At 46.8% G+C, this 23,936-nt stretch overlaps 1 long non-coding RNA gene across 1 annotated transcript; it reads left to right on the top strand.

The window, feature by feature from the left end:
• The first annotated feature begins 2,269 nt into the window (after positions 1–2,269).
• Positions 2,270–23,021, top strand: LOC141233432 (uncharacterized). The gene is made up of 3 exons (XR_012299525.1): positions 2,270–2,352; positions 4,168–4,311; positions 21,240–23,021. It is a non-coding gene; the product is annotated as an uncharacterized lncRNA (long non-coding RNA).
• Positions 23,022–23,936: the final 915 nt, after the last annotated feature.

The following is a 23,936-nucleotide window of genomic DNA, read 5'->3' as shown; positions in this document are numbered from 1 at the left end:
ACCACCAACGCAGCTTGCCCTGCTGCCCTTACCAACCCTAATGACTTATCAAACGATAACTCTACCGGGATGCCATTCACGGAGTCCTCTTCTAGAGAAGATAAGTGATGAATAAGCCAAAACTTATTTGGTACCAGCTTGGGTACAACATTCAAAGGGGAAATTCTCAATTCTGGCCAAGGCGGATCCAGAAACGGTCCCGCCGTGCTCCCCAAAGCCACTTCATTATACAGCGTTTCCATCACCACCTCCGGGTGTTCCCCTGCCGATTTCAAATTTCCCGGCCTAAATTTTGGCGCTCCAGGATCAAACGGAATCCTGAAACCCTCAGAAAAACCCAGCTCAATTAACCTAGCCGCCTCCATATCTGGATATCTATTTAAAAATGGAAGCATCGCCTCGACCTTCACGGGAGTCCTCCCTCTTTCCAGAACCCTCACCTCTTTTGCCTTTTGCTCGTTTAAAGCACTTACTGAGCCCCTGACTTCCCCTCCATCCAAAACACTCGTGCTTAAACTTGCATGTGCCCCCAAACTTACATTGCCCCTAGTTGAACTGCCAACAAAAACCTTTCTTTATAGACACTGAAGATCCGCTGGCTGTCTCCTGCCCTCCGGTTTCTGCTGCTGGGCTTTCAGTGCCCCACAACCTCGGACTCCGGTGTCCAGTTCTTCTGCGCTTCCTCTGGGGTGAACTGCCATGCAGCTCCACTCCCTAGGTCTTTCCTCATCGACGTCCTGACTTCAACTCCTTTCTTCTTTCCTCAAACTAACCCCGCCTCCAGATCCCAGTTGCTAAGGGGAGGAGCTCCCCTTGCTGGTCTGGAGCCAGGAAAGTGTTGCATGCTAGCAAAACCTGATTAGGGGACCCCTCCTTGCTTCGAGGCATGGCATCACCCCTTGTGAGGGAGGCAATGCCACTGTGGCACCCGGACTCCTGGGGTGCCACATACACTTCAATTATCCAACCGAACCACCTCATCCTCCTTTTCTTTCTCAGTATTACTCTTTTCCTGTGATAACACCGAGCCACCACCCTGCAGGCGCACTCCCGCCTGCCCAGATCCTGCTCCTGAACCTCCGGAAGCCACTCACGCCACTGCCGGCGACCTCACATCACTTGCCCCCTGTGACGCCAAGCCCTGCAATACACTTAATAATTGACCCCATAGATAATGCACCCACCAATTGCCCCTTGAATATTCCCTATAACACCCTCTGAATTACTAACCCCCAACACACCCCGAGCACCACCCACATCAGTTAAATTATGAACAAGGGTAGTCTCCTCATCAGGCTGCCTCAGAGAGATCCTCTGACCGGCCGCGACATCTCCTGACGGAACTTGCTCATGTTCTGACGGTCCCTATGAAATCTCGCCCTCCTCTCAGCTTTTCTCCATGTTTTCAACGTTGTCAGGTCTTGATAAAGGCGCAGAAGGAGCTGCCTGACGACGCTGCCGCTCCGGATCCAAAGATAGCTCCCTAAGGTCCCGCACATCTGCCGGCCGCTTCCTGCCCGATAATCTTAAAAGGGCCCCGCAGGACAGCCTGCCCCCGCAATCTCCCGTGGCACTCCTGGACCCCAGATCCTCCCATCCACAGACCCACCCTGCCGCCTGCAGGAGGGCCGCTCATCTCTCATCCGTCCCCTTTCTTGACCACCTGCTGCTGCGCCAGTGTTCCTCATGGCTCTGCTGCACCTCCGCCCTGCAAGCCGTGCTCCTCCCTGCCGACTGTGGGAAGGCCCTTCACGCTCCCTCCCCCGCCGGGGTCGACCCCAGCATGACATCGGGGCCACCGCTGCAGACAGCAACTCCTCCCCCGCCGTACACTGGACGCTGGTCCCGCCCTCATCCGCAGACCGTGGGAGGACTCCTCATCCCGCCATCTTGCCAGGTATAACCCACGGCTGGCTTGTCACCGGGGGTCACCGCCGCGCTGCTCGGGGGCCTTTTAGGCCGCAAACCGGAAGAGGGCCGCAGCGCAGGCACGCCCACTTCTGGTAGGCTGCGGCTCCGGCGAGGATTCCTCCTGGGGATCGGAGAAGGAGCCTCAGGCACGCGCTGCTCCCCTGGCTGCAGAGGTCCCCGAGGGGGCTCCTGGAGCTTCTCCTGCTCCGAACCTCACCTGCTGGTGAGTAACGCTCCGGCGGCCGTGACCGCTGCAGGCCTCCCTGAAGCTTCTTCTGCAGCCGACGACTGTGCACAGGTCACCCGCAGCTGCTGCTGCACCAAGTCTGCCCCATGGATTGCTGAGACAGGCCGCGCTAGGTCCAGCAAGGCCACAAGATCTGCCATGGCTCCACTGCAGGGTCTGGTCTGCTTCAGCTGCGATCCAGGAAGCAAGAGGAGGTAACTGACCCCTGCCCTTCCTTATATCATCTCTTGCTCCTCCCCCCACCTCTTCCCCTCCAATCAAAACTCCCCACACTACTCCTAATCCCTTATTCAAAATTTTAACTCCTTCACTCCCACCCTCCTATCTTGTCATGTGGCCTATACGCCCTATGGGGCTCCCTGGCCTTCCTTACTAATGGTAGAGGGAAACTTACCCTTGTATACTTCGCCTGCCCCAGCAAGAGATTTTCTAATGCCTGGATTGCTTGGAGTTCCCTGTCTGTGGTAAAAATAGAATTGGTGGAATTTATCATGAAACATTTCTTAACAGTTTTTGAATAAAAAGATTTATCTTTAATGGCTCAAAAATGGTTAAAATTTGCTGCGGGTCTCACACACACACAGTCTGGAAAACAACAAGGCTATGTGATCTGATCCATAGATTATAATGGGTGGGTGAACACCGCGGATATAACCCGTACGTGAAACACTGTCGTCTGAATGAGGCATTGACGCGCCCCCGGGGCAATGGGGTACTCGGCATCCGGGCCTGTGGATGCTGGTGGGGGATATCACGGTGGCTGGCCCGGTCCGTGGCCCAGAGTGGTCAACCAAAAAGGGGGATTTGTAACTTGGATAGGAAAAATATAATAAATAGTTTGTGACGCCACCTGTGGTACCTGGTAAGGATTACCAGCGCTGCTGCAGACCTCCGGGGGGTGATGGGATGGCAGCTGAGGTGGAGCGGCCCCCGGGGCCGTGTGGAGTTTGATGGTGGTGATGCTGGGACTTGTAGTGCAGGCGGATGGCGCAGCAGAAGTAACTGACAGAGTCAGGGGATTCGCTTCAATACCTTTACTGGTGCGGATGTCAGGTACGGTCCAGGGTACTCAGTAGGATGGGTGCACTTCAGAACTTCTCCCCAGTGAGTGGGTATAAGGCCTCCTGGTCCGTGTCTGCCTCTCTGTATGCTCCTGGCCAGCCTGCAACTGGGCCTAGCTTATGTGTCGTGTTGTTCCTTCACCTGTCGCTCGGTAGTAGGACCTTCTGCTGGCAACCACTATCCCTGGTAAAGCTGGGGCCTTCGTGGTACCTGATCCTGTAATGGGTCTAGCTTCAGGTCGTCGAGGGACTTGTAGTCCTGGAATGCCGGTGAACCCTACTGGGTATAAAGGGACCCTGTAGGCGCGGACCTGGTGTCCGGTTTGTATATCGGGGTGAGCCTATGAAGCTCCTCTGCCCCCTCAACTCCTCTCTCCTTTCTCCTCTCTGCCGTCGGCCACACTCGGGGCCCTCAGAACTTAGCAGCAGACGCGCTGCGTCTTCGCTGCTCTCAGCGTCAGCACGCTCTCTGACTCTGACTGAACTTCTCACTGACTGAGCTGCCTGGCTCCACCCTCCATATATATATCCCTAACAGGCTCCCTCTGGTGGTGTGAGGTGGAAGGGTGGAGGTGTTTGTATGTAATGAGGGCCTCTTGTGGAGAAGTCCATCCATGCACCCTGGGTCCTGTGGTACCTGTGAACAGCAGGGTGCCACAGCATGAGGGGAGTCTGATTAGGCATTATTTCAAAAGGAAGTCTGGGGTTTGTATTACAGAGGATTGTGGTCAGGAGTCTGCATTAAAGGGGTTGTTGGACAACCCCTTCTTGATCTAAATGTTTGGCCATAATAAAATTAAAACGCCTGAGTATAGGTGAGTATAAGCTTTTTTATTTTATTGGGGCCAAGCGTGGGGGTGAAGGAGTTGTCCAAGTAGTGGACAACTTCTTTAAGAGAGAGTCTGGTTTGGGTATGGATTTATGAACTCTGGTAACTGTATCTTTTAGGGCTCTGTTCCAATCCGAGTTCACAGAGCTGCAGTACTGAAAGGAGGGACGGAGCCACTGATTACACAGGAGGTCACTGACCATAAGTTTTTCCTAAGAAATCAAAGGTCAAAAGCAGCAGACACTGAAGAAATGATATAGCAGGTAGGCATCAAACATGTAGAAGAGACTTAAATGTTTATTTTTTGCCCAATTTATATAAACCCTCGTCATGATTCATATCGTCTAAATAATACTAACTGCATCACTAGGATAGGTTCATAATTAGTATTACGCTTCCTACTTCCATTATATCTACAAACTATTGCTCTTCTTATTTTCTGCACACATTGTTATACTTGGGGCTCACTGTATATTACATACTAGGGATTTTTTAGGCTGCAGGGGCCGTTGTTCTTTTCCCCATGGGAGATATTGCATGTGTTATGTTGCACTTATTGTGTGATAATGATTATTTGCTGGATATGTTATTGCAGATTTACATGGCTTTGAATGTGTTGTGAACATGGGTCAGAATGATTCTCGCTGTGGCATAACTTGAAGCTCATGGGCCCTGATGCAAAAGCTCCAACGGGGCCCCTAGTTATTGCAAATCTTCAATAGTAATGGTCTTTTCACATGGGCCAAAGGGACCTTTGAGGCCCCTCGGCTCCAGGGCCCGCGTGCTATTGCAACCCCTGCACCTATAGTTACTCCCCTGGATTGTAGATGTGACATCTATTTTGTCATCATATTGGGGAGAAATCAAGTATCATGGTCAAATTGGCATATTGCTATCACTTAGCCAGCGTAGGAATTCAGGAGAGGCAAAGACGGCTAGTCACCCATGTGGGAGTAGAGAAATAGGTAGAATAAATAGGTCATATTCCCTATTTAACCCCTTCATGGTGCGACCCTTTTCTGTTTTTGCACTTTTGTTTTTTACTCCTCTTCTTACCAGAGCCATAACTTTTTACATTTTCTGTCAATATGGCCGTGTAAGGGCTTGTTTTTGCGGGACAAGTTGTACTTTTGAACGACACCATTGGTTGTACTGGAAAACAGGAAAAAATTCCAAGTGTGGTGAAATTGCAAAAAAAATTAAATTCCACAGTTGTTTTCTGGGTTTTTCTTTTACCATGCTCACTAAATGCTGAAACTGACCTGCCTTTATGATTCTCCAGGTCATTATGAGTTTGTAGATACTAAACATGTATAGTTTTTTTTTTTTATTTAAATGGTAAAAAAATCTAAAGTTTGTTAAAAAAAAAAAAAAAAGTCACCATTTTCTGAGACCCGTAGCGTCTCCATTTTTCGGCTTCTGGGGCTGGGTGAGGGCTTATTTTTTGCTCACCGAGCTGATGTTTTTATTGATACCATTTTGGGGTAAACCTTGGGGAGACTAGAAGCTGCAATCATCCGATCGCCTGTGCTACACATAGCGCTGTATGTAGCAAAAATGTTCACTTGCATCCCTGCAATGACAACTGTAGGGGTCTCCTGCAGACACCGGGTTGTCATGCCAACCCATCGACGATGCGCAGTCATGTGACATGGGCGCCGATGGGCGGGTCTTGTGACGCTCTTCCAGCGGAGCCGTCTTAAATGCCGCTGTCAGAGATTGACAGCGGCATTTAACATGTTAATAATCACGAGAGAATCGCGATTCCACCCACGGCTGTTAGGAGCACATGACAGCTGATCAGATCCGCTGTCAAGTCCCCGGAAAGGTGCGGGCTCATCGTCGGAGCCTGCATCTAAGGCGAAGACACGTCATGCGCCGTATATGTACGGCGCATGTCATGAAAGGGTTAACAGGACAGGCTTAGCCTTTGGTGTGACCTACTGATAATATTATTTAGAATCTGATAACTGTGACCGAATTGTTGGCCAAATGATGCTTCAGTTGATCATTTGGCCGACAACCATCTTGGCCGTCTCTCCCATACACGGAAGCGCTCACTTGGCCGAGTGCTCCTGTGTTCTCTATGAGAGAAACTGACAAACATCTCTGTCAGCAGCTTATCTCAGAGAGAATGAAGTGATCGGCAGTCCAAAATTGTATATGCCCAAATAATATCTTCCCTGACCAGTTGATTGGCGCGCCAATATGACGCGCCACATGGGCCCTGGGGTACTTGGTGCCGGGCTGGTCGTTGCTAGGGGAGATGTCATAGTGGCGGTGACCTGGTCCGTGACCCAGGGTGGTCAATAAAAGGGGATATTTACAGGGGATTTATAGTTTTTATATAATGTTCGTGACGCCACCTGTGGTATGTGTCTAAAGGGAGCCGCCGCTGCGGAGCAGGTCCTCTGGAGCTGATGTTAGTGCAGCAGAGTTGGTTCAGCTCTCCACAGGCAGAGCTTAGCTCCAGGGTAGGAAATGGTGATGTTGTACACTGTGTTCCAAATTATTATGCAAATAATATTTTCTCAGATTTTCCCAAATTACCTATATGAATTGCAGTCATTGTAATTTTCCAGTCAAATAACTATTAGAGTACAATTGAAAGGTTTTTGTACAAACTGCCTATGATAACAGTATATTTAAAAAAAAATAAAACACTCAAACTGCACTCAAAATGCATGTTCCAAATTATTATGCACAGCAGCGTTTTCAACCTTTTCATTTTAATAAAGAACAAAAAAATGGTCATTTTTGAAATTATAAGCATTAGCAGGTTATTACAAACTGAAATCAAACAGTTTTCAACTCAAAACTTTATTCTAGGTGATGTTACATTTGCACATAGGACCCCTTGTTCGAAAGGAGCTTTTGAACTCTCTCGTCCATTGAATTTGTCAGGTTTTGGCTGGTTTCTGCTTCAATTGTTTTGTATGAGGACAGAATACCCTCCCAGAGCTGTTGCTTAGATGTGAACTGCCTCCCGCCATCATAGACACTCCTTTTGATGATGCTCCAGAGGTTCTCAATGGGGTTGAGGTCAGGGGAGCATGGGGGCCACACCATAAGTTTGTCCCCTTTTATGCCCATAGCAGCCAGAGATGCAGATGTGTTATGTGCAGCATGAGACGGGGCATTATCATGCATGAAAATGATCTTGCTGCGGAATGCACGGTTCTTCTTCTTGAACCATGGCAGGAAATGCTGTTTGAGAAACTCAACATACATTATGGAGTTCATCTTTACCCCTTCAGGGATCCTAAAGGGGCCGACAATCTCTCTTCCCATGATTCCCGCGCAAAACATTACTCCACCTCCTCCTTGTTGGCGCCATAGCCGTATTTGCATGGGGTGTCCATCAACCAGCCATCCTCCTCCTCCACTCCATCCATCTGGACCATTGAGCGTTGCACAGCACTCATCTTTGAACAAAACAGTTTTGAAGTCAGTCTTCATATATTGTTTGGCCCACTGGAGCCGTTTCTGCTTGTGTGCAGTGGATAGAGGAGGTCGACAGGTTGGCTTACGCACAGCTGCAAACCTCTGAAGGACCCTGCATCTTGTTGTTCGGGGGACGTTGGAGGCACCAGCTGCTTCAAAAACTTGTCTGCTGCTATGACAAGGCTTTTTTGCCACTGCTCTTTTAACCTGACGTAATTGCCTGTAGGAAAGTCCTCAATTTTCCCTTATCAGCACGCACACGTGTGTACTGTGAATCAGCTACATACTTCTTGATTGTGAGATGATCACGATGAAGTGTCTTGGCAATGTTGATTGTAGTCATGCCTTGACCTAAACGCTCCACAATTTGTTGCTTCTCAGCAGCCGACACATCCTTTTTCTTTCCCATTTTGGCAGAAAATGTAGGCTGCTTAATAATGTGGGACAGCCTTCTTAAGTAGTCTTGCCTTTCATTGGACACACCTGCCAAACTAATTAGCACAAGTGTCTGCTATTGCTTACAGTGATTTAAAGAGCCCCGACACACATCACCATCAATGAGTTTAACTGACAAACAAAAAAATTCTTACTTTATCACCCCTAAACACTTTTGCTGTGAAGTGTAGTGCAGGGAATGATGGCGCAGTAATAAGTCGCAGAGACAGTGGGGTGCCGTCTTCCGGATTTACTCACAGTTCTCACTTTGCTCCTGGTTACAACTGCAGATCATAACTTCCCACGTTGTCCTGTGCTTACTCAGGGAGGGGTACAGCAAACCCTCAGGTACCTCCTGAGTACATAACAGGACCCCCTTCTGTGTGTTCCTTCTGGCTGTCTTCCTACACCTCACACCCAGTGTCGCAATCCAGTGACCGCGGACCTTGTCGGGTGACGTTTTCTCTGTCCCCTGGGTCCTCTATGGCCACCTTTTCGGTGAAATAGATGTGGCTTTTGGCTGCAGCACTTGAAATGCTGCACCCTCCGGTTACCTAGTTGAATATTGCAATTCTCACTAGTTAGGGGCCGGTCCCCTCTGCGACCCGCTCTCTCCACCGCCTGGTAGATTTGGGTGTACGGGTGGCCTCCAGCACTGCTCATACCCCTGGGATCCTTTCTTCACTCCTGGAGCCTTCCCTCTGCTCCCGTTCCTTCCTCTTCTCCTTCTCCTGGGCCTCCTCACTAGGCCCTCCTCCTGAGCAGAGCTCCTGCTCTGACTCTCTCTCTGACTCAACCCCCTCAGAACTTCACTCACTCTAGAATGTTCCACCCTCTCTTTCATATTGCTCCTTACTGTGCTCCCCTGAACTGCTTCCTCTACCCACACCCACTACATGGTTCCCCCTACTTTGGTTCCCCCAACTCCAGCCAGGGACAGGGCTCAGCAGAGGAGCAGCGCATTTTGCCCCTCCTGCTGGTCTGTAGTAGTGTAGTGTTGAATGCAGGTGTTAGGATTCCGGGCTGTACTCCTTCCTTACCTGAGAGTGAGATACCACACCTCTGGGTGAGATGCAGTACCTCTGTGGCGACTGAACCCGCAGGGGCGCCACACATACATATGACGCTCCCACTGGGCCGTGGGGTACCCGGTGCCGGGCTGGTAGATGCTGGGGGATGTTACAGTGGCAGTGACCCGGTCCGTGACCCAGGGCGGTCAATAAAAAGGGTTATTGATTGGGGATTTATAGTGATTGTATAAAGTACGTGACGCCACCTGTGGTATGCGGCTAAGGGAGCCGCTGCTGCGGAGCAGGTCCTCTGGAGCTGATGTGAGTGCAGCAGGGATGGTGTAGCTCTCCACAGGTAGAACTCAGCTCCAGGGCAGTGTAGATGTTATAGGTTATGCTGGGCGTTGTAGTACAGGGGTTGATGGCGCAGCAATAATCACAGAGACAGTGGGGTGCAGTCTTCCGAGTTTACTTACAGTTGATAAGTTCCTCCGGTTACAGGGTCCGGACTACAACCTCCCACATCGTGCTGCGTTCACCAGGCAGGGGTTCAGCAATCCCTCAGGTGATTCAAGAGTGTCTGACAGGACCCCTTTCTATGTGCCTTCCTCAGTCGTCTTCCTGCGCTGGCTCTCGCCCTCCTGCCCTGTGCCTCGCAACCAGTGTCCCAATCCGGTAGCCTCGGGTCTTGTCGGGCGACCTGCTGTCCCCTGGACCCTCTGTGGCCACCTTTTCGGCGACATAGTTGCGGATGTGGCCACTGCACCTTGCAAGTACAGCAGCCTCCGGTCCCTAGCTGAGCCTTGTAGTTCTCCACTAGTTTAGGGGTCGGTCCCCTCTGCGGCTCGATCCCTCCACCGCCTGGCAGATTCGGGCGTACGGGTGGCCTCCAGCACTGCCCGTACCCCTGGGATCCCTTCTGTTCCTGGAGCCTTTCTCCTGCTCCCTCTCCTCTCTCAGTCCTGGGCCTCTCACTAGGCCCGCCTCCGAAGCAGAGCTCCTGCAGAGCCTCTGCTCCACACACTCTCCTCCTCTGACTGGCTTGTCTTTCTAAGATGGTTCCCTCTTTTATATCACTCCCTCACCAGTGCTCCCCTGATCTACGTCCTCCACTCACACCCACTACATGGTTCCCCCTCGCTAGGTTCCCCACCACTCCAGCCAGGGACTGTGCACTCCCGTAGGAGCAATCTCGCCCTGCCCTACTGAAGTGGATGTGTTGGATGCAGGTGTTAGGGTCCCGGGCTGTACTCCTTCCTTACCTGAGAGTGAGATACCACACCTCTGGGTGAGATGCAGTACCTCTGTGGCGACTGAACCCTCAGGGGCACCACACATATTAGAGTGTAAGGCATACTTATTGATATGAATGCGTCGACCGACTTTAGACTTATGTATGGGGGACTGAAAGCTGCATTTACACCTAAAATACAGCTTTCAGTCCCTTCTAAAGAGGCAGCCAATCACACACAATAAACAAGCTAAATGCTCATTTATCGGGTGAAATGATCTAGATGTAATGATGCAGATAGTGAGGATGCAGGGATAGTTAACCAAAGCTATTTATTTTCCTACCACAGAAAGAACGTTTAACTATAGGAACACATGGTGATGCAGGTATATGGAGACAACTAACACAATCTTAGCAGTAATGACAATAAAAGCAGTGTAATAAATGCAATATCTTACTCTATGTTCTATCTGCGTGCAGTCTCATTTCACAGTTAAACGACTATTAATGTCTTTAGCTCAAAGAGCGTCACTGCCAGCGCCAGGCTTGTAGCTGTAATATGCGCTTCAAGCGCCTTTGATTGTTATACTGGCACTAACGGGGGACACCGGTACTTTCCGCTAAGCCACAAGTGCCTCATATGTGAGTCACTTAGTGGGTTCTTCACACTGGCCACCCTCGTTCGTTTCTGAAGTGCAGCCCACACCCTGTACCGTTCGTCTACGCTTGAATTAAAGGCCTGGTTCACTTGGGTCTTCTCGTCAGCACGGCAGACGTCCTGCTTCATCCAATGACCACCGTCTGATCTTCGGTGCTTGACCTGCGGCATCTTGACTGGTGAAGACTGGGGTTTGGGTCTTGACCAACCGAATCTGGGCTTAAATCAGCCATTATCTGCTGTGAAAAATCCGAGCTCGGCATATGAGCCTGCATTAAAGTCAGGGACATGACCTTTGAAGTACATTAACGTCATAGGTCGTGAAGGGGTTAATGTCATTACCTAATCTCTTTTCTAATATACATTACTTAAAAAATCCCTATTGTTCACTAGACTATCTGACTCCTTTTTTTTATTTTTTTTTTTATCTTCTTCCTGTTTCACGTTGCTTCGTTTGAGAACCCCAAGTGCATACTGGGATTTACAAACAAACCATCATCAGGGAGCAGAGGCTGTCGTCATTGCAGTAGCGCCTGTCCTTTCCCTGAATTAAGAGCCGTCAGTGATGTCCTTTTCAGGGTCTGGGCTAGTTCCTCCTCTACTGAGCATGCGTCTGTTGTCAACATCATCCCACACTGATAACATCACCTCCACCTTCCTGATATAGGGCCACATGGCTCATGTGTTTCGCTGTGACCACTGCACCCTAGTTGCACTCTTGTGAAACAGTGTAAGGCTATGTGCCCATGATGCAGAAATGCTGTGGATTTTTCCTGAGCGTTTCTGCATCTCTCTGGCAGAAAAAACGCATGCGGATTTTACATGCGTTTTTTCTGCCAGGTAGAAGCGTAAGTGAAGCTTTTTTAACATGCGATTTCGCATGCGAGTTGTGAAGCACTTTTCTAAGCGATTTTAGCATCACTTGGAAAAGTGCTTGACAACTTGGTCACACTATAAATCCATGCAAACGGCATGGATTTATATAGTGTGACCAAGTTACGATACTGCAAATGCAGCATCAATAGTAAAAAAAAGAATACAAATGGTGAAAAATAAAAAAAAAACATATACTCACCTGGCCCCTGATCTCCTTCTCCGTTGCGTCCGGTGTCTTCAGCGGCTCGCGGTGGTGTAAAAGGACCTTCCATGACGTCATTTAGTCATGTGACAGGTCACATGACTAAATGACATCATGGAAGGTCCTTTTACCACCGCGAGCAGCCGAAGACACCGGAGAAGGAGACCGGGGGCCATCAGAAGGTGAGTATATGTTTATTTTTTATTTTAATTCTTTTTTAACTACAGGTAGTATGGTACCCGGGACTGAAAGGGAGTCTCCTCTTCTCCAGACACAGGTACCATCTGCGCATTGAACCGCATAATATCCGCATGTGCACATGTAGTCATGCGGATGTTATGCGGTCCAATACAAGTCAATGGTGGCTAAAACGCCGCGATTCCGCAAAATTAATGGTAGTGCTGCGGATTTTTCCGCAATGATAATCTGCAGCGGAAATTTCCCAGCATGTGCTCAGCAAATGCGGATTATCATTGGGGAACATTGCAGACCTTCTACCAAGCGTTTTTTAAGCGTTTCCACGGCGGAATTGCTGCTACGGAAGTGCTTAAAAAACATTGTGGGCATCGTGGGCACGCAGCCTAAGGGGGCTCTCTCTAGCTACCACCTCTCTAACATGCTGTAGCCTTGCTGACCATGCATTCGTTCACAGATAATCTCCAGGTCTGGCTGACACAACTGACACCTTTACAAAATCATCACTATCCCGGAGTCAGTATGAAAAAGGTCCTGAGCTCAATGCTCCCACACATTATTCACATCTTTAAATTTGCTATGACTGAGATAGCTGCTGCTAGTGCCCTTACTACAGTGCCTGACAGAGCCAACCAACAAAACTAGGCTTTTGTTACACGCACGACACTAGGTTCAAATAGGGCGAGACGGGTTTCATAAATTCATTGGAATCTTGGGGGAACCGTTACTCAGGGCAACCATAGGCTGCAGCTTCTCTCAGGCACATGATAGATTCAGTTGCTGACCAGACACATCTGACAAGAGTCTTGTTCAACAGTTTAACAGTGGAATTTAATCTGAAGCATGGCCAGTGCAGTTCAGGGATATTACAGCAACAATCTTCATTACAGCACAGTCTCATAAAGCAGGCACAGGAACCTCAGTCTCTTCAGTAGCATAATTCAGCACAAATTAGATCTCTTGGCAGCACACTTCTATACGTAAACAGCAGGCTTTTCCTTCACAAGGACTCACTAGTACACAACATTCTTTATTCTGCATGGAGATGGAGGGGGGAGGGTTTGATGAGGAAGATGATCTCTGTGACACAATTCCTTCCATTCCTTATCTTCCTGCCTGATGGTAGATTTCCTGAACTAACAGTGCAAGGTATCTGACCTGTGTTGAGTTTCACCCTAGACTTGAATCCTGTTCTCTTTCCTGCACTTCTGTGAGATACAGATCACATACCACTTCTCCCTTTGGCTGCAGCCAGAATAGTAAACAAGTTCCCCACAATCCCCCTGGGGCTCTGCTAACCACTCCCTGTCTCTTGTGACTGTGTTAACTCTTATAGTTGCTGGATCCTTTTGAAGCAACAGCACTATTTCTGCATGTCACACTTTCCCTTCTTTTTTAATGTCGTTCTCGATATTCGTTTTAATTGGTCAAGCTGACCAATTCTGAGACAGTGCTAAAAGTTGAATAACTTTATATACAAATTGGCATTGTCATATTGGCATAAAATTTACAAACATCAATAACAACCTGTTCTTACGACCTTTTGCTTGTAGAACTCCTGAAAGAAATACACAATTAAAACAATCAGCATCTCTTCCGCTGGAGGTTTTCATACGTCTTCAACCAGCTCTCTCTCTCACTAGGCCAAAACAAGTCTTTCCACCAGGTAACATTGTCCATAATGTCTCTCGGTGGTGAATACCACTCAAGTGAGCTTACCTGGTCCGTAGGCAGAAATACCTGTTTCCAATGGACAGTCCTTGGCACTTGACTCGGTTCACCGAGTGTCTCATATGTCAGCATCACAGGCCTCCTCACTTCTCGAGTCGACATCCTCCTGGTAGGTTGTTCCTCAGATACCACGGGTTCCTCGGTTGCAGGAGTTTCTTCTGCCACACTCATTTCTCGAACTTCCTCAAATGATCTTGGAACTGCCTCTGTAAGTTACTGTACTTCTCTTGAATCGTTCGTTTCCACCTGGTCTGGTAATTCTGCTACTCCTAAGTGTCGATCGGTCTCTTCAGTGAACGGTGTTAGATCATCAAATCTGAATTGGACTATATCTGTACTCCTTGGTACAAACTCTGGAGCCTGGGGACTTACTTCACTCTCCTGAGGATGGTACATCCCTCTCCTTGCCGGTCCGAGAAATACAACGGTGTGTTCTTCTTCATGTGAACTTTCAAGATCACTATCCATCTTCGGAGCTTCAGTCTGTGGTGGTCCCTTAGTCGATCTCGGACGATGTTGTTCTACTTCTGGAAAGTCTTGTTGTGGTGGGAGATAATCACAGGGTAGTAGTAAATTCCGATGGACTATTCTGGTTTCCAATCGGATTTCATACACTGGACTGTCATCGGCTTTCCTCCTTACGACCACATACACCTTGTCTTCCCAGTACAAACAAAGTTTTCCCGGACCGCCTTTTGTTCTTGACTAGCACACGGCTTCCCAGTGCCAATTCTGCTCCATAACATTTTCAGTCATAGTACTCCTTGCTCTTGCTCTGTCCTTGCGTAACCACTTTGGACGCTATGTTGTATCCCTCTGCCATCCGTTCCTTCCATTTCCGAACAAACTCTGGATATGTTCTGTAAGTCTCTGATACTGGAGTATCGAACATGATGTCGATTGACAGTCTTGGCGATTGACCGTACAATAGAAAGAAGGGTGAGTAACCCATTGCATTGCTCTTTGTACAGTTATAGGCATGTACCACTTTTGACAGAGAACTATTCCAGTCTTTCTTCTCGTCAGCTGTTAAAGTGCGCAACATCGACAATAATGTCCTACTAAAACGTTTCACTTGTCCATTACCCTCTGGGTGATAGGGCATTATGTGGGATCTCTGAATCCTACAGTACTTTCCTATCTTGGCAAAGATCTGGTTCTCAAATTCTCTTCCTTGGTCATGGTGTAACCTCGTAGGGAACCCAAACCTCAAAGCAAAATCATTGAAGATCTTCTCTGCTGCTGTTCGACCCGCTTTATTGGTGGTGACATATGCTTGAGCAAATCAAGTAAAATGGTCCATCACCACCAAGATGTATTCGTCACCACCCTTGCACGTCTCGAGATGTAGAAAGTCTATTGAGACCATCTCAAACGGATACGTAGTTTGGATGTTGCCCATAGGTGCCCGGGTTGATGTGTTGGGACGTTTATCTTTCAGACCCCCACACTCCCTGGTCACGTATCTCTCAATATCTCACTGCATGTACGGCCAGAAGAAACGTTCACGGATCAAGTTTGTTGTCCTTTCCACTCCCAGGTGTCCCATGTTTTCATGGAGTTCTTTTAAGACCAATCTACGAAATACTCTGGGTAGTACCAACTGCCGGTTTTGACCTCCTTTACGATACAGGATACCGTCTTCACTGAGGTAGAGCTTCATCCATTCTTTAACTAAAACAGATACTGCTGGTGACTCATTATCTCTCTCCCATTTACTTGGAAACCAATTTTGGTCCACATAAAGTAGTATTCTACCATTTATCTGATCTTCCCGTTGTGCTCTATGGATTTTTCCTTTTGGTAGTCGTTGAATAGACAGGGGGTAATCTTGTTCTCTCGCTTTTATGGTGGTTTCCACCGTCAACGGACACCACAATGGTGTGTTGTCCTTTTGATAAGCTTGTACTGCTTGGGCAGTGCTCTCAATTGCTTCCAAACTGACTTCCTCTGAGCTTTCTTGCATGAACTGATCAGGCTCTAGTGGGATTTTCCACAATCTGTCAGCATCCGCCTTGCATTTTCCTGGCCTGTACTTGATGCTGAAATTGAAGTCAGCTAGTTCAGCGACTCATCTCTGACCTGTTGCATTCAGTTTGGCTGTAGTGAGGACATAGGTCAAAGGGTTGTTGTCAGTGTATACCTCAAACTCTTTGCTGTAGTAGAGATAATCTCTAAATGGTTCACAGATAGTCCATTTCAACTCCAGGAACTTCAATTTTCCGGAATGTAGATGGTAATTCTTCTCGGCGTCTGTCAACGTTCTAGAACCTTAACCGATGACTCTCAATTTTCTATCTTGATGCTGATACAGGGCAGCTCCCAGTCCAACTTGAGAAACGTCACAATGAAGAACAAACGGTAAGTTGAAATCAGGATATCCCAAGATGGGTGGTTTTACCAGGTAGTCTACTAGTTCTTCCAATACCTCCTGGTGGTCTGCTGTCCAGAGAATGGGCTTTTGGGATGAAACGGCGTTGCTTCTTTTAAGCCCAGTTCTACCCGCATTCTTCTTTTTCTCCGTGGGTGTTGTTGACTCTGTCGCCCCCCCCCCACCAAGAGGAGGTATAGTGGGGCGGCAATCCTGGAGAAGTTCCGAACGTAAGTACGACAGTAGGAGGGGAATAATAATATCTACCTCAACTCCCCGACAGTTGAGGGCCGCTTGTCTTTTAAGGCCGGTACCAGAGCGATTTCTGCTGGGTCTATGGTATATTCTTCTCCGGACACAATTTTCCCTAGAAATCGGACTTGCCTTTTGAACAGTTCACACTTCTTTGGGGGTCAACTTAACTCCATATTGTTGACTTGATATCGTTGTAATACGGTCCTCACGTGTTCAACATGCTCCCAGAAAGTTTTTCTGTGTACCACATTGTCATCCAAGTACAGCTGGAAGATATTATCCCTCAATCCTTCTAAATATGTCTCCATGCTCCTCTGGAATTTTTCTGGAGCTGAACTGAGCCCAAACGGTATGCAGATCCACTCGTATATCCCGCATGGTGTGATGAATGCTGTCAAAGGTCTACTGGACTCTTCAACAAACCCTTGATGGTATGCTTTACCCTGATCGAGGACAGAGAACCAGGTACTTCCTGATAGGTTATCCAGCATATCTTGAATCTGTGGTATCGGGTGCTGATCAGGTACTGACTTTCGGTTTAGTTCCCGGTAATCACAGCAGAGTCTCAACGTACCGTCCTTCTTCCTAACACAAAGAATAGGAGAGGAATAAGACGGCTTTTACTTTTGGACCCAAACTCTGTTGATTAGATCTTGTAAATACTCTTTCACTTCACGGTGTAATGGTTTTGGCACAGACATGTAACTTCTGGTTACTGGGGTCATGTCTTTCAAATTGATTTCCAACTGCACCAACGGGATACCGCCTATATCAGAGTCATCTTTGGAGAATGCATGACACTCTTCTCTCAGCATCTGTTTTGCTACCGCTCTATCTTCAGCACACAAGTGTTCTAGGGGTACTGGGGGATCCCAGGACCCCGAGGTGGGTCGTGCAATTTCCTCCCCTGGTCAACTCCTGTTCCTTGGTGGGGAGACTGAATTCATGGTAGACCCGTGGGCGGGTCTCACACTGGCTGAATATACAGTTTTAACGGTTTCAATGTGACCTAACACAGTCTTTGGATCCCTTGTTTCGTAGTATTCATCACCGGTACTTTCACTCGAGTAAACCCACCAGTAGGAATGGTAAGCACAGTCTCACCTTGAACTAGGCCTTCCGGAAGTTCTGATGAGTCTTTTGGCATGAACAGTCTTTTCTGAACTTTTCTTACCAGTTCTACCTGGACTCCACACCTCACCCCCACCATTTGGTTTGCAGGAATGATGTTTGGGCGCCAGCCTACCTTGACTTCTTTTAGGTTCATTGTATTCTGTGCTTTCTTTACTCTATGAATCACATTTTCCACCACGACATTGGGTATGGCAAGCAATGTGACAGTTGCATCCACCACCAGCGTCACTGACTTGTGTTTCATGATGACCTCACTGATTACATTATAACCCAGGATAGGATCCTCTTCCACGTTCTGATCACTGGTCACGAGAAAAGGTACCAAAAGCTCAATGGTGTTGCTGTTGTTCGTGGCCCTCAGTTGGAAAGTCACTTCCACCCAGCCTATGAAAGGGACTTCGGTCAGGTTGACTGCTTTGCCGTGGAGTTCCACTGGTCCTAAGAGTTTGAAGGCACGTATATGGCAGGTAGCGCCTTCTCCATTCTTCATTTAAAAGGCTCGCTTGGGCTCCTGTGTCCCACAGTGCTGTTATCAGGAGTCCATCTAGCTGGCACTATATAAAGCATCTTTCGCTGATTAGGCCGATGATGCTATCTTTACTGACCGAGGAATCCTCCTCCCAGGAGTTCATCATTTGACCTCCACACTGGGCATTAAGTAACTGATGCCCCTGTCTCTCTTGCAGCTGTTGTAGACGGAAACACACTTGGGGATAGTAATAACGCAGCTGTTTTAGCTCATATGCCGTTCTGGGGTTTGGTGAGATTTGGATTTGCTTCTGGGACCTCCTCTGTGTCGTGGTTACCAGTCGCCCCTCTCTGGCAACCTCCTGTCTTTTAACCCAAAAGACCATGACCATTGGCATTCCTTGGCATAATGTCCTTCCTCACCACATCTTAGTCAGTGTACACATACCGTACTCTGATTTGATGAACGGCACGCTTCACAAGCCGGGTATCTTCTGTTTTGGAACCCACTCCTGGGTCTGAGGGATGCAGGTTCTGTTCTGGAATGAATCAACTTTTTCATCTCAATCAACTCAGCTCGCAGTTCTCCTATTACTTCTTCCCAGTCAGCGCTGGCGGTCCTCTCTTTTGTTGGTGCTTTAAGGTTCCCTCTCGGAGGTGGCACTGGAGGGTCTCCATGATTATCTTCAGACTGGCCACTGGGGGTCTCCAACCTCAGCTGACTCATTTTGGTGATTTAGAAGCTAATTTAAAAAAACATCACAGTATAAGATAATGCCTTATCAACACCAGGTCTGATTACCAAGGCATTGCAGGATGCAGCAAGCCTCCATGATAAAGGCCGGGGCAGCACATGTGCAAAATACTGAGGCAGACAGCCACTCACTAACCTACCAATTCATGGAGGGGGTGACTGTGTAGTATTATACATGCACACCGATGGAGTTTGCATAGGGCACCAATCACTCAGATATGTGTGATGCACAGTGTCTGGCTTGCAGCCTATTGATGACGCCCATACTATTAGATCAGGGGGGCTGCCCAGCACTATATACGTGCACCCCCACAGGACAGACGCCCCAATTTACCCAGCCAACACTAAAGAGGCCTGGCTGCATCCTGCACAAAAATGTGTAAAAAAGATGAAAAATAGTGTATAAGATAAATACACCACATGAGGTAAGGGTCGATATTTTGACCAAAATACGCAAGCTCGCAACCCAGCATCAAGGGTCCCCATACTTGCGAGTCCTAACATTAAACATTAAAAATACGCAAGCTCCATCGGTGTGCGTGTGCACGTATAATACTACACAGCCACCCCCTCCATGTAATCTGACCTGGTGTTGGTAAAGAATTTGTCTTTTACTGTGATATTTTTTGATTTAGGAGCAGAGCCTTTCTTTATCTTTTGTTCGCTCTCTGACTCCAAACTAGCTGCCTCATTCATTTGTTCAATTAGGATTTTGTCCAGAATGCCAGGATCTTCTAGGTACTGTTTCAGCTGCGACTTGATGTATGTACTGATTAACCCTGTTCCCAATGATCTCAAGAACTTCTTCTGGACTAGTCCAGCATCAAACCTCTCGTCCGCTTCTACATCTCTGGATGCAAACAACAGTCTATCCTTCAGTTCAATTTCTCTGCACAAGAAACTTTGGGGTGATTCATTATTTTTCTGTGAGAGGTTAATGAGTCGGTGGAACAATTCTGAAGTACTCTCTTCTTTATAGTGCCCTTTTAAAATCATCTTCAGTTGTTGCAAGGTCAATTGACTCTTCATTTCTAGCATACTACAGAGGTTCATTCCTGGGCTGATCACTTCACCACCCCCTCAACGATTTCATCTGGCTGGTAGCCTTTCTGTAAGCCTGCATCAATCTGGTGAAACAAGTTCATATAAGACAGTTTCTCTTTCTGTTCACACTCTCCAATCTTTCCCAGGATCTTGAATTCTTTACTTATGGTGATTTGTGGTGTTAGAGAGGACTGTCTTCCTGATTTATCTAACCCGAGCAGGTTAAAGGTTCTGTCTGAGTCTGTCACCCGTTAAGAGATTTTGGTCGATTCCTGCAGGGCTGTTGTTAGGGTTTTGAGTTGTTCTTTCAATTCCCGTAGTTCAGTCTGCGGACAGAGATTCCCGCTTTTGGTAATTGGTGCCGTCCCTCCATCCTCCAACTTCAACCTGGTTAGAAACTGTGTTAGCTCCTGGAGGCATGTCCCCATGACGTCTTCAGCTTCTTTCTCCCCCAGCTCATCCATTTTTGCATTAATGGCAGCTAACAGTTGCCTGCGGTTGTGTGCTTTAGAAATCTGTTCTTCTGACATCTTTATATGCTACTGTTCTTAATTCTTCGCAGGTTAACTGAAGAAACCGCTCACTAATTCTGTCTATTTGTATTTCAACATCCATTGCTGCTAGTGAGTTTTCTTTAGGGATGGTCCCCTTTAAGTGGTGTAGCAGAGTTAAGTTGAGGTGCTGTGCTGCTGTATTTTTCCAGACATTTTTCCTCTTCTCCCTCTAGACATTAATCCCCGCTCAGTCCTCCCCATATGGGCCACCAATGTTACGCGCACACCGCTAGGTTCAGATAGGGCGAGACGGGTTTCATAAATTCATTGGAATCCTGGAGGAACTGTTACTCAGGATGACCATAGGCTGCAGCTTCTCTCAGGCACATGATAGATTCAGTTGCTGACCAGACACATCTGACAAGAGTCTTTTTCAACAGTTTAACAGTGGGATTTAATCTTAAGCACGGCCAGTGCAGTTCAGGGATATTACAGCAACAATCTTCATTACAGCACAGTCTCATAAAGCAGGCACATGAGTTCATATCACAGCTACTGATGATGACTAAACAGCTCTGACTGTTTACTTATGTTAACCTATCTAGGGAATGCAGAGTGGAGGATAATTACCATGTCTTTCCTAGAGGCTCAGATGATCCTGGCTGTGGATGCTCATGTGATGCTGTGCTGATGCATCATGGTACTGATAGCAAAGTATACAAGAAAAACTTCTTTGTGAAATCCGAGGCTAAAGAGAAGCAAAGATGGGGCTTAACTGCAGGAAACTGAGTAAATTTTATATAAAAGAATTGCAGGGTGTAATAAACTTGGTGAGGGGTATAGTAGCTGGATTGCGTCTTTCATCATGAATTTTTTTTTTTAATTCCAGACATGCTTTATTATCAATACCAATTTAACACTTCTGAAGACATTACAGAAAGAAGACATCAGAAATCAATACAGAGATGGATTTCGTACAGATGGCGGCATTTGATGAGGCATGTTGGCCAATGAAGTTGATATGGGAAAGAATTAACCATGCATTTACATCAGATTCTCCCCGAAGTCATTTGGGTTCCAAAAAGGAGAATATATATGGGTTTTTAGCTCGAACAATGAAAAATATTCTGTGGTCTGGGACACTTTTTGCTCATACTGGAAAGTGAAAACTCCATTCGGCCCTGTTTTACATTTCATTGGACCTCTGTTTATTGATGGAACAAGTAAAGGATTATATGTACCACCATCACTTACTGTCATTGTATCAGATACACATATTTTAATGCCTGCTCGAGCTTCAATGGTGGATGAAAACATTTTAAAAATTTCCCGTTTTGTTATAAACTCTATATAATACAGTGATGTATATGATAAACACATTTGATTTATAAAGGTGTTTTACTTTATATATACTTTGTTGCAAATTTACATTTTCCCCTACAGGTGTTCATATCTCTTATGTAGGTATCTCATGTTAGAAAAAAAATAGTTAATAGGAGTTATATGCATTTACATGTTGTTATAAACATCAATTATGCAGTCATTTTCTTCATTTAAATATATAGTATGGCACCCTCTTGTGTTCAAAGTGTATATCAATGTGCAGGCGCAGTTAATGTGCTTAGTGCTGCTGGACATGCATGCTCGGTCTCTCTCCTCTGTTTACTGTAGACAAGCCAATAGCTGTCTGCAATGGTTCTCAGGTAAAAAGCCGAGCTTTAGCAATAGCCAGGGGCGTACATAGAAATCATGGGGCCCCATAGCAGAAATTCTAATTGGGTCCACCCTCCCAAAAAAAAAATAATTGTCAGCGTCACAGAAGACCATATCTCACAACTTTTCAGCCTTTGTATAGTCATTTTCCTCCTGCTGAAGTCTTAGATTCCTCTTTCAGTGCCCCCATAAAGTATAATGCCAACAAAAGTGCCCACCAAACACAATATGATACCCCCACAGTGAATTCCTCCACATTAGCCTCCACATGCACAGTATAATGACTCAACTGTACCCCACCTCAATTCCTAAGGTAAAGTATGGTGACCCTAACACAGTATAATCCCCCAACTGTGGCCCTCACACAGCCCTCCATGCAGGATAATGGGTCTACATACAGTTTAATTGCCCCATACTATATAATGGCCCTCCAAACAGTAAACAGTATAATGGCCCCCACACAGCCCTCCACACAGTATGATGGACCCCATACAAACCTTCATGCTGTATACTTTCTTGCATACAGTATAATGGCCCCCCACATAGCCCTCCAAATATTAAAATGGTCCCCCACATAGTCTTCCATATAATGTAATGCGACCCCTCATAATCCTCCATATAGTGGGATGTATTAACAGAAGCATACAGTCTAGATCACGTGAAGTCATTATCGGTCTTTACTCCTCTTTGGTCAGACCTCATCTGGAATACTGTGTACAGTTTTGGGCACCACATTTTAAAAAAGACATAGACAAACTGGAGCAAGTTCAGAGAAGAGCGACCAGAATGGTGACTGGTCTGCAAACCATGTCCTATGAGGAACGGTTGCAGGATTTGGGAATGTTTAGCTTGCAAAAAAGAAGACTGAGAGGAGACTTAATAGCTGTCTACAAATATCTCAAGGGCTGTCACATTGTAGAAGGATCATCTTTATTCTCATTTGCACAAGGAAAGACTGGAAGCAATGGGATGAAACTAAATGGGAGGAGACACAGATTAGATATTAGAAAAAACTTTTTGACAGTTAGTTTGATTAATGAGTGGAACAGGCTGATACAAGAGGTGGTGAGTTCCCCTTCAATGGACGTCTTCAAACAGAGGCTGGACAGACATCTGTCTGAGATGATTTAGTGAATCCTGCTTTGAGCAGGGGGTTGGACCAGATGACCCAGGAGGTCCCTTCCAACTCTACCATTCTATGATAATGCACCCCCTTAATCCTCTATATAGTATAATGCGCCCCATGATCCTCCATATAGCATAATGCACCCCCCATAATCCTCCATATAGTATAATGCATTCCCCATAGTCCTCCATACATTATAATGCACCCCCATGGTCCTTCATAGAATATAATGCACTCCCCATGGTCTTCCATACAATATAATGCACCCCCCATGGTCTACCATAAAATATAATGCACCCCCATGGTCCTCCATACAATATAATGCACCCCCCATGGTTCTCCATACAATATAATGAACCCCCATTTTCCTCTATACAATATAATGCACTTGCCCTGGTCCTCCATATAATATAATGCACCTGTCATGGTCCTCCATACAGCATCATTTTTGAAACACCATTTTTTTATTGTTAGGAATTTAGAAGGGTTAAAAGTTGACCAGCAATTTCTCAATTTTCAAACAAAATTTACAAAACTATTTTTTTGTAGGGAGCGCATCAGATCTGAAGTGACTATGAGGGGTCTATATGACAAATGACCCAAACGTGACACCATTTTAAAAACTGCACCCCTCAAAGTGCTCAAAGCCACATTCAATAAGTTTATTAACCCTGCAGGTGCTTCACAGGAATTAAAGCAATGTGCAAGGAAAAAAATTAAAATTGAACTTTTTCCCACAAAAATTTC

Source organism: Phyllobates terribilis, unplaced genomic scaffold, assembly GCF_046119375.1.
Source record: "Phyllobates terribilis strain yellow unplaced genomic scaffold, ASM4611937v1 Scaffold_595__1_contigs__length_1002683, whole genome shotgun sequence".
Lineage (NCBI taxonomy): Eukaryota > Metazoa > Chordata > Amphibia > Anura > Dendrobatidae > Phyllobates > Phyllobates terribilis.
This window is presented reverse-complemented; position numbering and strand designations above follow the sequence as displayed.